This window comes from Papio anubis, chromosome 2, assembly GCF_008728515.1.
Source record: "Papio anubis isolate 15944 chromosome 2, Panubis1.0, whole genome shotgun sequence".
NCBI classification, from domain to species: Eukaryota; Metazoa; Chordata; class Mammalia; order Primates; family Cercopithecidae; genus Papio; species Papio anubis.
In genome coordinates this window covers 174,395,944-174,410,134 of record NC_044977.1, presented here as the reverse complement: position 1 = coordinate 174,410,134, position 14,191 = coordinate 174,395,944, and the positions used below count along the sequence as shown (strand labels likewise).

Below are 14,191 nucleotides of genomic sequence, written 5' to 3'. Positions count from 1 at the left end.
TATTATTACAAGCAAAAAATGAAGAAAGGAAGGAGGAGGGGGTGTAGGAGGAGAAGGAGGAGAAGCAGGAGGAAGAGGAGAAGATGGAGGAGGAGGAGGAGGAGAAGGAGGAGAAGGAGGAGAAGGAGGAGGAGGAGGAGGAAAGAAGGAAGAAGAAAGAAGAAGAGAGAAGAAGGAGGAGAAGAAGAAACTGGCAAAGCCTCTACCTTTCACTAAACTTTAATCAGGCTCCTCTAAGGCCTCTTTTCCTCTAGGCGTGGAGCTTGACCACATCCCCCACCAACCCCCACCTATCTTGTCCTATCTTTGGCCTCTGCAGCCCAATCTTAGCAAAGAATCCTGCTAAGTTAGTTTACTGAGAGTCCTCCCATCCTTAATATTGATCAATCATTTATTTATTATTTGTTTGTTTGTTTGAGATAGGGCTTGCTCTGTTGCCCACGCTAGACTGCAGTGGCACAATCATAGCTCACTGTAGCCTCAAACTCCTGGGCTCAAGTGATCCGCCCACCTTAGCCTTCTGAGTAGCTGGGATTGCAGGCATGAGCCACTATACCAGGCTGCTCACTCCTGGTATTTGGTCAACTTCCTTTGATGTATAACTCCTTGGCCTTTAGTAAGATTCTTGTCAAGTCAATTTAGCAAAATCCCCCTACACTTGATGTCTCCTCCCAGTAATTTTCTATCCATGACACTTTACCATGCTCCTTGGCTGTAAATCCCCAGTCGTTCTTGTTTTATTCTGATTTCTCTCACCTATTGCCACATACCTATTGCAATAGTCTTGAATAAAGATTTCTTTACCATTTTAACAAGTGTCAGAAAAATTTTTTCTTTACCAAAACTGGTAGGATGTTGTAATAAAATCAAGCAATAAGCATCAACACATCATTTAGGTAGAATATTTTATATGATTTACTCTCAAATGTATACATTTATCAATACTATGATAAATTCAAAGTCTAATATTCCAAACCTAAGAATGTTAGATGCTTAAATGAAACACAACTCTGTAACTAATTATAGTTTAAAAAAAAAAATTTGTAGGCCGGGCACGTTGGCTCATGCCTGTAATCACAGCACTTTGGGAGGCTGAGGCGGGCGGATCACCTGAGGTTGGGAGTTCAAGACCACCCTGACCAATGTGGAGAAACCCCATCTCTACTAAAAATACAAAATTAGCCAGGCGTGGTGGTGCATGCCTATAATCCCAGCTACTCGGGAGGCTGAGGCAGGAGAATCACTTAAACCCGGGAAGAGGAGGTTGAAGAGGAGATTACACCATTGCACTCCAGCCTGAGCAACGAGAGCGAAACTCCATCTCAAAAAAAAAAAAACCTTTATGAAAATTAGCAGAGAAAGTTCACGAATTATAACTGTATGGCTCAATGAGTTATCACAAAATGAATGTAGTCATGTAACCAACATTCAGTTTAAGGATTAGAACATAAACAATACCTTAGAAATCTTTTGACCTCTCCCCAGTCACTACCCTCTTTCTTCTCCCCAGGAGTAGCCATTATCATGACTTCTAATAGTTTTGTCTGCTTTGATCTTCATATAAGTATATCATAAAGCATGTATTCTTTTGTGTCCATATGAAATGCCTCCATGCTATTGCTTGTGGCTAGTTTATTCATTTTCATTCCCATAGGATATTCCATTATGAAAATATACCACAACTTATTTATCTATTCTAATATTGCTATTTAGATCTCCAGTTTAGGGTTGTTATGCCACAGTGAATGTTTTTATATATGTCTATGTCTTTTAGTGCAATGTGCACACTTAACAGTTTGGTATATACCTATAAATGGAATTGCTGGGTCATAGTAGATAATGACAAGGACCTTCCAAAGTGGTTGTACCAACTCATATTCCCATGAAGAATATATAAAAGTTTCTGTCACTCCACATTTTTGCCATCACTTGATACTATCAGTCTTTTTCATTTTAGCCATTCTGGTGTGTAGTGATCTTACCGTGATTCTACTTACATTTAACATATGACTGACTGAATATGGATTAGGACAATATGGATTATAGGAAGATTATATTTAGAATATAAGATATTAACAGGAAATTTGAGATACAGTAAGGCTGACAGATAACAAGGTAATTGCCATTTTGAAAAGACAATTTATTATTCACAAAAGGAGGGAGTGTGCACCACCAGAGAGGGCTACATGAGGAAGGACCAGGATCAGTCAGGAGGCAGAAGGAGAGGGAGGACTGCGAACAAGAGGCTTAACTGTGGTTTCTATGGGAAGGAGTGGGAAAGGCAAGCCCTAAGGTTTAAGATTGGCGGCCGGGTGCAGTGACTCACGCTTGTAATCCCAGCACTTTGGGAGGCTGAGGCGGGCAGACCACGAGGTCAGGAGATCTAGACCATCCTGGCTAACACGGTGAAACCCTCTCTACTAAAATTACAAAAAAAAATTAGCCGGGCGTGGTGGCGGGCGCCTATAGTCCCAGCTACTTGGGAGGCTGAGGCAGGAGAATGGTGTGAACCTGGGAAGTGGAGGTTGCAGTGAGTCGCGATCACGCCACTGCACTCCAGCCTGGGTGACACAGCAAGACTCTGTCTCAAAAAAAAAAAAAAAAAAAAAAGGTTTAAGATTGGCTAGTTTGAATGATTTCAGGAAGCTCTGGGACATAGGGGCTGACCCTAGTTTTCTGGTACCCATCTCTGGGGTGATTAGCACAGGTAAACAGTGGTATGGAGAGTAAGAGCTTAATAAAGGAGGTGGTTGGGGTGTGGGCTCTGGATTGGTTGATCTGCATTTGAAAAGTACATTTCAGGCCAGTTTTTTACTAGCTCTAGAAATGGGCAAACACTGAAAGGCGCTGTACTTCTAGGGTCAGCAAAACACTAGAATGTCAAAGCATCAGAATACAAAAAAATAAAAGATATGGTTAATATTAATATGTTCATTCAAAGTGTAGAAACAATCTGCCAAGAATGAGAATAAGCCCGGTGCTATTATAAGAAAAACTGAGTACTTTTTCTTTTTTTCTTTTCTTTTTTATTGGCCACTGGGAAATCCTCTTTGGTAAAGTACTTGTTCAAGTCTCTTGACCATTTTTCCATTTGGTTGTCATTGCCTTATTATTAAATCAAGTTTTGTATATTCCAGATATCAGTTATTTTGTTATTCTTTTTTTAAAAAAATATTTTAATTTTTATTTTAGGTTCAGGGGTACATGTTAGACAGGGAAACTCATGACTAAGGAGTTTGGTGTAGAGATTACTTCATTACCCGGGTACTAAGCATAGTACCCGACAGTTTTGTTTTGTTTTTCCTGAACCTCTCCCTCCCACCCTTCTCCCCCAAGAAGGCCCCAGTGTCTGCTGTTCTCCTTTCTGTCCATGTGGTCTCATCATTTCGCTTCCACTTATAACCGAGAACATGTGGTATTTGGTTTTCTTTTCCTGTGTTAGTTTGCTAAGGATAATGGCCTCCAGTTCCTTCCATGTTCCTGCAAAGGATGTCATCTCGTTCTTTTTTATGACTGCACGGTACTCCATGGTGTATATGTACCACATTTTCTTTATCCATACTACTACTTATGGGCATTAGGTTGATTCATTGTCTTTGCTACTGTGAATAGTGTTGAACATACACATGCATGTGTCTTTATAATAGAACAATTTATATTCCTTTGGATATGAAATGGGATTGCTAGGTTTAATAGTTCTATTTTCAGTTCCTTGGGGAACTGCACACTACTTTCCACAATGGTTGAGCTAATTTACACTCCCACCAGCAGTATATAAGTGTTCCTTTTTCTCCACAACCTCATCAGCATCTGTCATTTTTTTTACTTTTCAGTGATAGCCATTCTGACTGGTGGGAGATTGTATCTCACTGTGGATTTGATTTGCACTTCTGTAACGATGATATTGAGCATTTTCTCATATGCTTGTTGGACACATGTATGTCTTTTGAAAAGTGTCTGTTCATGTCCTTTGCCCATTTTTTAATGGTGTTGCTTTTTGTTTGTACACTTAAGTTCCCTGTAGATTCTGGATAATCTCTCCCATTCTGTGGCTTCTATTGAACTATTTTTTAAATAATATAATATGAAACCTATTCTTTAAACATTTTAAGTGTACAGTATTGTCAACTATATTCATTGTTGTACAATGGATCTCAAGAACATTTTCATCTTGTATAACTGACTTTTTTAAGGCTGAAGGATATTCCATTCCATATATACACCACATTTTCTTTTTATCTATTTATCTGCTTATGGACCACCTTATCTGCTCATGTATCCACCTTTTGGTCACTGTGAGTGAGTGCAATGGATGCGAGAGTGTACATATCTCTTCCAGATCGTCTTTTTAATTCGTTTGAATAAATATCTTTGAAGTAGGATTCCTGGATTACAAGGCAGCTCCACTTTTAATCTGGGGAAAACCTCTATAACATTTTCCACAGCAGCTGCACCCTTTTACATTCCCACCAACAGTGCACAAGGATGCCAATTTCTCCACATCCTAAACAACACTTATTTTCTACCTTTAAAAAAAAATTATAGCCATCCTAACAGGTAAGAGGGGACAGCTCATTGTTTTTGATTTACATTTCCCTGATGATTAGTGATGTTGAGTCTCTTTTCACATAACCTTGCCATCTGTACATCTTCTCTAGAAAAATGTGTAATCAAGTCCTTTGTCATTTTTAATCAGGTTTTTTTTCTTCTTGATATTACATTGTATGAATTTCTTATATATTCTTGATATTAATCCCCTATCAGATGCATGCTTTGCAAATACTTTCTTCCATTCCATAGGTTTCCTTTTCACTCTGTTGTTTCTTCCGCTGTGCAGATACTTTTTAGTTTGATATAGTCCCACTTGTTTATTTTTGCTTTCATTCCTGTGCTTTTGGTGTCATATCCAAGAAATCATCACCAAGACCAATGTTATGAAGCTCTTCCCCTATGTTTTCTTCTAGAGTTTTATAGTTTAATTCCTTATATTTTTCATATGCTTCATTTAATCTATTTTGAGTCGATTTTGTGTATGGTGTAAGATAAAGGTCCAATTTCATTATTTTGCATGTGGATATCCAGTTTTCTCAAGGCTACTTGTTGAAGAGACTATCCTTTATCTATTACATAGTTCTGGAATCTTTGTTGAAGATAATTTTACCATAGTGTGTATGTTTATTTCTGGGTCCATTCTGTTCCATTGGTTTGTGTGTCTGTCTTTATGCCAGTACTAGTTAAATATCCCTTATTCAAAATGCTTGAGACCAGAGCATATCTGATTTCTGATCTTTTTTTGATTTTAGAATATCTTTATATACATAAAAATACATCCTGAGGATGGGACCCAAGCCTAAACACAAAATTTATTTATGTTTCACATATGCCTAACACACATAGGCTAAAATTACATTTGGGCTATGTGTGTTAGGTGCCTATGAAACATAAATAAGTTTCCTGGGCCCTCTATTCTAATTCTATTGGTCTATATGTCTATCTTTATGCCAGTGCCGTACTGTTTTGATTACTGTAGCTTGGTAGTAATTTCTGAAATCGGAAAGTATGAGTCCTCCTTCTGCTTTTTTTTTTTTTTCCTCAAGATTGCTATGGCTATTTGGGGTCCCTTGACATGCCATACGAGTTTTAGGATACTTATTTTCTGTTTTGTTTGTTTGTTTGTTTGTTTGCTTTAATAATAGCCATCCTAGTAGCTGTGATGCAAATCATTTTAATTATAGTCATCTCTTTTCCTAATGCATTATTTTCCTGTTTATTCTATCAGTTACTGAGGGAGGTATATTAAAATTTACTTTAGATTTGCCTCTTAGTTCCATCAATTTTTACTTCATTTCTTATGAGGCTGTTTCTTTAGATACATATAAACAGAATTGTCTTATCTTCTGGTGGAAGTAACACTTTTTTTCCTGAAAGTCTGCTTTGTTTTGTCTTACTATAATTATACCAAGCTACTTTAATGTATGCATTATTAATATTTTCTGTTCCTTCACTCTTTCCCATGTATCTCTTATAATTAGTACACAATTATTTTTCTTAATCCAAAATGACATCTTTGTTCTGAGTAGTCTACTTACATTTAATGTAATTACTGATATATTTGGTTTTAAACATATCATCCTGCTAGCAAAACAAGTAAATTTCATTGATTTCTAATTTTTTCTAAAATTTCTTATTAAAACATGAGAAGTGACCAAATGAAATTATGAATTATAATCAATATTTAAGTTTTCAAAAGTTTAGCCAAGAGAAGATGGGACGATCATAATTTACGATGTGTAGGGTGAAAAAAGACACTATCTTTAATTACCTCTTATGTAAGGTAATGTTTCATGAACATATCACATAAATACACCTAATGCTACATTTTATAGTTGATAATTTCCTGATTGCTCTATAGTTTTTTGTCTCCTAAAAAAACAGTAAATAACTTGTTCTACAGTTTTTGTAAGGATGAAAATCCTGTATAAACTTTCAAACTTTTTTTGTTGCTAATTTATCTTTACAAAGCAAGGATTATGAAGTATTCTGATAATTCATTTAATGTCAAGATACAAATTTTTCCCTAGTCCTTTTTCTCTTTTCTTCAATTCAAGCTAATTTTTACCCATGAAATCAAAGACACTCTCATGCATATTTTTGTCAAGTTACAGTAGCTCTACTAGAAAATCCTAGTTGTCTTCTGCTTAGTTGTATAGAAAAAAAATTTAACTGTCTTAGACTCTTCATACTATGTTTTGTACCTTCATAAGAAAATAGTGACCAAAATAGAAAAATGTTCAAACTTAATGAATACAATACTTGTCAAAAAAAGTTACATTTTTCAGAAATGTAAATGTTACAAATAATTTTAAATCATATTTCTGTTACTAATAAATCCTCAATTTAAAATATATGACAATTTGAGTGGCAGATGTGACCATTTCCACTTTTAATACAGTATTAAGAATCAAACTTAAAAATAATACAAGTAAAGGATAATCTGGCTTCTAACACTCAATTATTTAGTTTTGAGCCATCACCTCAGTCACTAGATTCAACATATCAATGACTTTCTCAATGTACAGTTAAGTATTTCTAGGTAGTAATAGTTTTCTGTGTTTTCTCTAACCTTTAAACTTGTTATCTAGCACAGGTATTTGTATATATTATTTCACTTCAGACAATAAATACATTGAATTGTCTAGTTAGGAAAACAAAACACTTTTCAAACAGAAAATGTGAATTATTCCAGAAAAAGGATTGTTGGGGGAATAAAATGAGATATAAATTCCTCCTGCAACTTCTGACCATAATATTCAGATAGCAATCTAATCTATTACGAAGATTTCAGAGAACATTGAGAATTCTTATTTTAGTTTTGGATGGTCTATGGAGAAAAACCTTTCTATTTCAAGTACAAAGGGAATGTGTGGCTTTGAATTTAATGCACAACACTTGATGTTAAAAAATGATGCTGCTTTATTGGTACATATTCCAAATAAATTTAAGACTCAAAGTATTCTAGTAACATTCCTTATCCAGACATATAAAATTCCCTTGTAAATATGTTTTCATCTAGGACAAACATGTGAGAACCAGATTCATAATTTTCAAACTGATGTTAGAAAATTTTTCTGGAGTTCCCCAATTCTCTGAGAATTTGACAATTATTTTTTATAAGATCAATGATAATCTAAGAAATTAAATACTGTAAAAGAATAATCAGAGTCACTTGAATGAAAATCGTGTAAGTGTGTAAAGATATCCAATTTCAGGGCCTACGCTGGCAGCATTTATAAAAGCTAGTGGAGAAACGGGCCAGCTATATTAAAAAGGTCCTTTTAAAAAATGTTAAGGAGTCATTTCAGGAATTTAAGAGAAGTATAATGATAACATTTACAGTTTTTAAAGATCACTTTGAAATGAATATAAAGAATATGTTGGAAGAAAAAAGAATTTTAAACGAAAACTACTGCAATAGTTCAGATAGCTAAGGAGTAAAACCTATAAAACTAGGTGAACAGATTTGACTGTGGGATGAGGGAAGGGATTACTAAAGCCAAAAGGGAATGACATAGAATGACTATCAAGAGCAAATAATTAATAAGGTAATTTCAGTGAATAAATAACAAATTTTTGAGGGAGACTTAAGAATCACTTGAGTACTGATTCATAGGCAATTCAGTGTCTTTAGGAAATTAGATCTAATTTTGTAATTAGTACAAAGTATATTAGTCAGAGTTCTGTAGAGAAACAGAACCAATAGGATGCACATATATATATATATGTATGGAAATATATATATAATATATACATGCCAACTATATATAATATATATACAACTATATATAATATATATACAATTGGCCCATGTGATTATGGAGGTAAACTCCCATGATCTGTCATATATAAGCTAGAGAACCAGGAGAATCAGTGATATAGTTCAGTATAAGTCCAAAGGCTTGCAAAACAGAAGAGCCAATGCTGTAAGTTCTAGCCCACAGGCAGAAAACTTATGTCCCAGCTTAAATGTTCAAGCAGAGAGAGCACGAATTCTCCCTTCGTCTACCTTTGGTTCTATTCAGGCCCTCAGTGGATTGGATGATGCTGCCCACTCACAATGTGGACAGCAATCTGCTTTACTCCATCTACTATTCAAATGCTAATCTTATCTAGAGACACTCAAAGACATCCCAAAAATAATGTATAACCAAATACATGGGCAGCCCAGGCACAAAGTCAAGTCAACACATAAAATTAACCATCACACCAAATCAAAAATTTCACTTTTGTATGGTGTGATTTGTGGGTTTGGACATTTTCTTTCTTCTTTGCTACACAATCTATTTGAAAAATGTAGCTTAACTTCTTTCTATAGACCTTAATGAACTTTAATGTCATCCTTTCATTATTATTTATTTGTAGCTTTATAAAATGGCTCTCCTCTGAATCATTGCTTTGTCTTCCTGATTTTTACAATGTAAATGAAAGCCTCAAAACAATTATTTATTCTTCTCTTCTCATTTTAAGTAGGAAAAAAAGGACTTTTTTTTTTCTTTATAGGCACATATAGAAACTATTGGCAAAAAATAAATGAAAGGGAATTTCTTATCATGTTAAATTTTACACAGTTCTTTGTCAATGTGACTGGTTTCTCTAATAGGTTTCATGTCCTTGTACTTTAAAAAAGTCATCTTGCCTATTTCATCCCAGTGCCTAAAACAGTGTCTGGCACATGATAGGTGCTTAATAATTGCCAAATGTTGAATAAATGAACAAATTCATATCTCAAATAGCAAAAGAGTATAACTACAAAGCCTCAGAGGAGGGTTTCTCTTACTTCATTTAATAAGAATTATAGGATTCCCTCTACTGAGACTTCTCTGTACAATCTACCAACCTTCTCTGTTGCTGTTCTCCTGTTGGTTGCTCTCATATTTCTTCTCCCTGTGATTCTTCATGTCAAAGGCTTTCTAGGACCATTAATTTTTCTTTACCATGTTTCTGCCAGAAAATCACTGCATTTTGTCATTGTGCAGACAATTACGGCACTCATGTTTTATTTTAGGAAAAAAAAAGCTCTGTCAGCAACCAATTCTATTGATGGCAAACATTTTTAAGTCAAAAAGTTCTTAGTGAAGCACAGATTGTATGTCCAGGACAAAACTGTCTGCTGGAGTCAAAGTTATAATTTCTTTTATAAATGAAATGTAAATGCCATAGTAATTTAAAATCTATCATCATCCATCTTTTTGAAAATTACATGAACAAGCTCTCCTTTAGCAGCTGGGAACTCGATATCATGTCTCTTTTCCTTGAATTCATATTTCCATCTCACTTCCTCCACATAAGCTTATCCCAACATAATATATTTTAGTGTTTCAAAATATTTTAAATTGATCACCCTATCATACTCCCCTACAACAAAAAAAGTAAATTTTAAAATTTCCAAGAACATAAGTTCTAATACTGTGTCCTCATTAAATTACTAGAACACTTAACATATAACAAATTATAATTATAATAAAATATAAAAAGGATTTCTTTTTGAGACAGAGTCTCGCTCTGTCACCCAGGCTGGAGTACAGTGGTGCAACCTCAGTTCACTGCAGCCTCTGCCTCCTGAGTTCAAGCAATTCTCGTGCCTCAGCCTCCCCAGGTGGCTGGGAACTACAGGTGGGAGCCACCATGTCTGGATAATTTTTGTATTTTAGTAGAAACAGAGTTTCACCATGTTGGCCAGGCTGCTCTTGAACTCCTGACCTTAGGTGATTGGCCCATCTCAGCCTCCCAAAGTGCTGGGATTACAGGCATGAGCCACTGTGCCTGGCCAATAAAATATAAAAAGCTTTTATTGGAAATGCATGTCATAAAAAAAATGGACAGGACCTTCTGCCCCCTCCCTCATGAGGCCATGTACCCAAAAATAAATATTACTTATTGCTAGAAAGAAACGGAATTCAGGTTAATTCTATTTTTGTATGTTGTATTCTTCCATTCCAAACATTTGGGAGTGTAACGATTTCTGGTTATAGCAATAATCATTTGTGTGAACTCCTAAGTTATAGACCAAAAATCACATAGGGGTATGCTTCAAAAATTATTTTTAATGATCAGCTGATAACTCAATTTGGTCCTTCTGCAATTATCTTTTAAAGCAACTGAAACTCACCAATTTTGCAAGAGAGTTAACTACTCAGTCATTAGAGTCATTCACTTTTTAAACACCACTATCAAGATTTAGGTCAGATAAGGTATGCCCATATTTGTCAGAAAGAGGGACAATTGCTAAAGAGGAAAGCAGAAAGATATCTAGTTCAGCACACTCTGAGGAAGATCAATTTTAGGAATGAAACATGCAAGTTGACAACCTGAGAATTAACACTCTTAAACTATCCTTAACTATATAACCCCCGGAAAGCCTTTATGTACCTCTCAAGGTTAAGGGTAAAGGATATATGTTGCTCAGTTCAGAGACTGCCAGTTTAAGATGCACACAGGTTGGCATACACACAGTTTAAGAAAAGTCATGAACTCTAAGGCATTCATAATTCATTCTCTGTGTGTGTGTGTGTGTGTGTGTGTGTGCGCGCATACATCTGAGAGACAGGGAAACGAGGGGTAAGGAGACAAAGGAGAGGGGAGAGGGAGAAAGTACGGGGAAAACAGGGAAGACAACTGTGTATGCCCAAATACCAGCTTTTATTTTTGGTAGTATTCTTGAAATCGCTTTTATCCTTGCCACTAAAACTATTCTCATACCCTAAAGATACAACCTGGACATGTGATATGTAAGGAAAAGAGAGGAAGAAGTTTCTGAAACAACACTGATGAAATGACACTGAAGCTGATATGAATATGAAAAGACAGACACTGCCATTTCAATTTAGTGGTATTGACATATTAAGTTTTCTTCCTCTGACAATGAAGAGCCACATCTATCCAGGGTGTACCAAAGCAGTCCTCAGAATACACAACAAAGAAACAGAAAACATGACCCCTGAGGTAGTATGACATTAATCAAACTAAATACACAATTTAAATCACTAATCAGAAATTCACTTAAAAATTTTTCTTAAATTCTTACTGTTTCTTTTTACTGTATTCTTCACAGCTCAGATATAGACACAGTCTTCATTTAAGAAAAAAAAAAAGTTTTTTCATTATTTTTACATGTTGCCTAAGATTTGAAGCTCTAAAAATGCACCTTATTACCTAAAAATAAGAAAAAAGGCTAAGCCACAGTCAGAAGTTGTGCTAGCGCCCATATTCTTTGTTAAGATATTGCTTTGAAATCCAATCTAATCCAGTGAAAAAGGGAACCCAGTGTCAGCCAGTATCATGTGCTTCAGGAGCCCTGTCCCTGATGGAGAACATCTGGATCTTGGAGTTGGGGGGGGGGGGGTTGGAAAAAAGTGGAGAAGGAGCTTATCCTTCTTTTTTTTTTTTTTTTTTTTTAATAAGCGACAACATGTAGACAGGACAATTTTTAAAGTGCCTGGTGTCAAGAGTGTTCAGTTCAGTCCAAAACAGCCATTCTGAAAAAAATACATATCTTTTTAATGCAGTGACTTGTTTTGAAATATTCAGATTTGAGTTTGCAGCTACAAAAAATGTAATGGTTTAAAAGAAAAGAAACTGTCCCAAACTTGGCCTTGGAGACAGCTGTTTAGATGATGTAATTCACAACTCCCTCTTGGGAAAATAGGAAAATTTCTGAAAAAAATCCCTAAACAAAGTTCCAATACATTTCAATGGAATCAAGATGCTCTGGAAAATCAACCACTCACTGAACTAGTTGGCTATCAGTCAAGATTATCATTTAGGACCCTTAAATTCTTTTCTTTCTTGGAGCTTAACAATTATCTAACCATTCTCTTTTCCTATAAAATGTCCTTATCAAGACTGTATCTTTTAATTATCAGAGGCCTTTTCCTGATAATAAACCTTTAATACACGATTATATCTGAACTGTGTAACAAGTTTTCTCTAATAATTTATTTTATTTGTTAAAGTTAATTGAAGCAGATACAGGGTAGAAAGTGACCATCTGCAGCTAAATCCAATGACTATATGGATTATATTTTGTCATAATCTAGCAAGGGTTCCACAACCCAAAAAGAAAAATCAAGATGTTTTACTTGACTGAAATAATAAAGTTTATATATCCTGGTTAAGCAAATACATTTGTTAACAAACCCATTATATGTTTGTCAATAAACCCACTGTGTAGTGTGCACTAGGAAACAAAAATTGACTCCCTTAACAGATAAACTTCAAAATACTGATTTATGACATTTTCTCTTTACTTACCCAGAAAGAAAAGATAAAAATGATTTCCCCTGCCTTTTCAACAATTCTTAAATTATCTTAAATTGTGAACGAAGATTCAAAAATATTTCTACACCTTCAAATTAAAAACCAGATTACCACTATATGTCTGATGACTTGTGATGCCTCAACCAATTTTGCTAGCATTCTTCAAAACTCTACCTGTAAAAACACACCACCTAATTGTTGTTTTAAATTGAAAATTCTCAAAATGCATCACGGAACTAATAAAAAAAATTAAGGACTGATACTTGCTCAAAATATTAAAAACACTGTTCTCTTCCATTCTCCAGCCCAGTAAATTGAAGCAAATCGTTTCCTTTCTCAACGATAACAATAATACACATTTCTAAGTATTTTTGAAAATATCATAAAACTTCAACTTGTGGTCTTTGTTCCTAACAACTATAAAGTTTCACTTAAATCTAAACCAAAAAAGAGAGGCTCAACAACAATAAAAAAAAACGAATTTTCATGTAAACCCTTGACCGAAATCCATCCTATTGGGCTGACAGTTGGGCTGATAGTTAAGACGGCAGATGACAAAATATTACTTTAAGGGGGTGGTGAGGAATGTCCGTATTGCTAATTGGCGGTTAGTGAAGTTAAATTTCCTATAATTATTGGTCTCTGTTTATTTAACCAATAATACCTTAGGGCTACAGGGGTTCCATCTGGCTGCGACCTTCCATGATTGTAATTAATTCAACTACTCGTGATTCCACAGCTAGGGACTGTCTACCATCTAGAAATAAGCAAGGTGGTGGCAACTCCAGGGAAGCCGGGCACAACTCCAATACTTTGGCATCTTCTCCCTCTCATTTCATAAACTGAGCAATGTGCTGGAAGCCGCGGTGTCGTTTGTGAATAACTACAGACCCCTACGCAATTCGTCGAGTTTGTGCCTCAAGTGATCGCCTGAGGGCTTGCAACGAGCTTAGAAAACAGAGGCTACAGAGGGGTAAACTGCTTCTAACAGACTTCCCAGTTTCCAGCCACCTCAGCGCCTAAACCTGTAAGTGCGCTACTCAGCCGAGCCAGCACGCACCACACGGCCCGGGGACCCCCAAAAGGCCGCTGTGTGAAAAAGACGCACTAGAGGGCGCCCCTGAAAGGTGCCCCTGGCCCAACCGGTAAGGCGCCCGCTAACGCTCTTACCTAACTCCACTCCGCCTCCAACGCTCTTACCTAACTCCACTCCGCCTCCGCCTCCGCCTCTTGGCGTCGCGCGGCCACGCCCCGTCCCGCTGCGGAGGCTCACGGGACATGTAGTACACCGCGCGCCACTCCTGCACTTCCCCACCCCCCCACGACCGAACCTGGCTTCCCTACGCCCTCCCAGCTCTCTCGGGCCTGACTTCCGGTT

General features: G+C 36.2%; 1 protein-coding gene across 1 annotated transcript in view; it reads right to left on the bottom strand.

Moving 5' to 3' along the window:
- Positions 1-14,035, bottom strand: part of ZCWPW2 (zinc finger CW-type and PWWP domain containing 2) — a 158,723-nt gene extending 144,688 nt beyond the window's left edge. Inside the window, exon 1 of the mRNA XM_031663787.1 lies at positions 13,984-14,035. The gene's annotated coding sequence lies outside the window, so the exon portion shown is untranslated. The remainder of the gene's footprint in view (positions 1-13,983) is intronic.
- Positions 14,036-14,191: the final 156 nt, after the last annotated feature.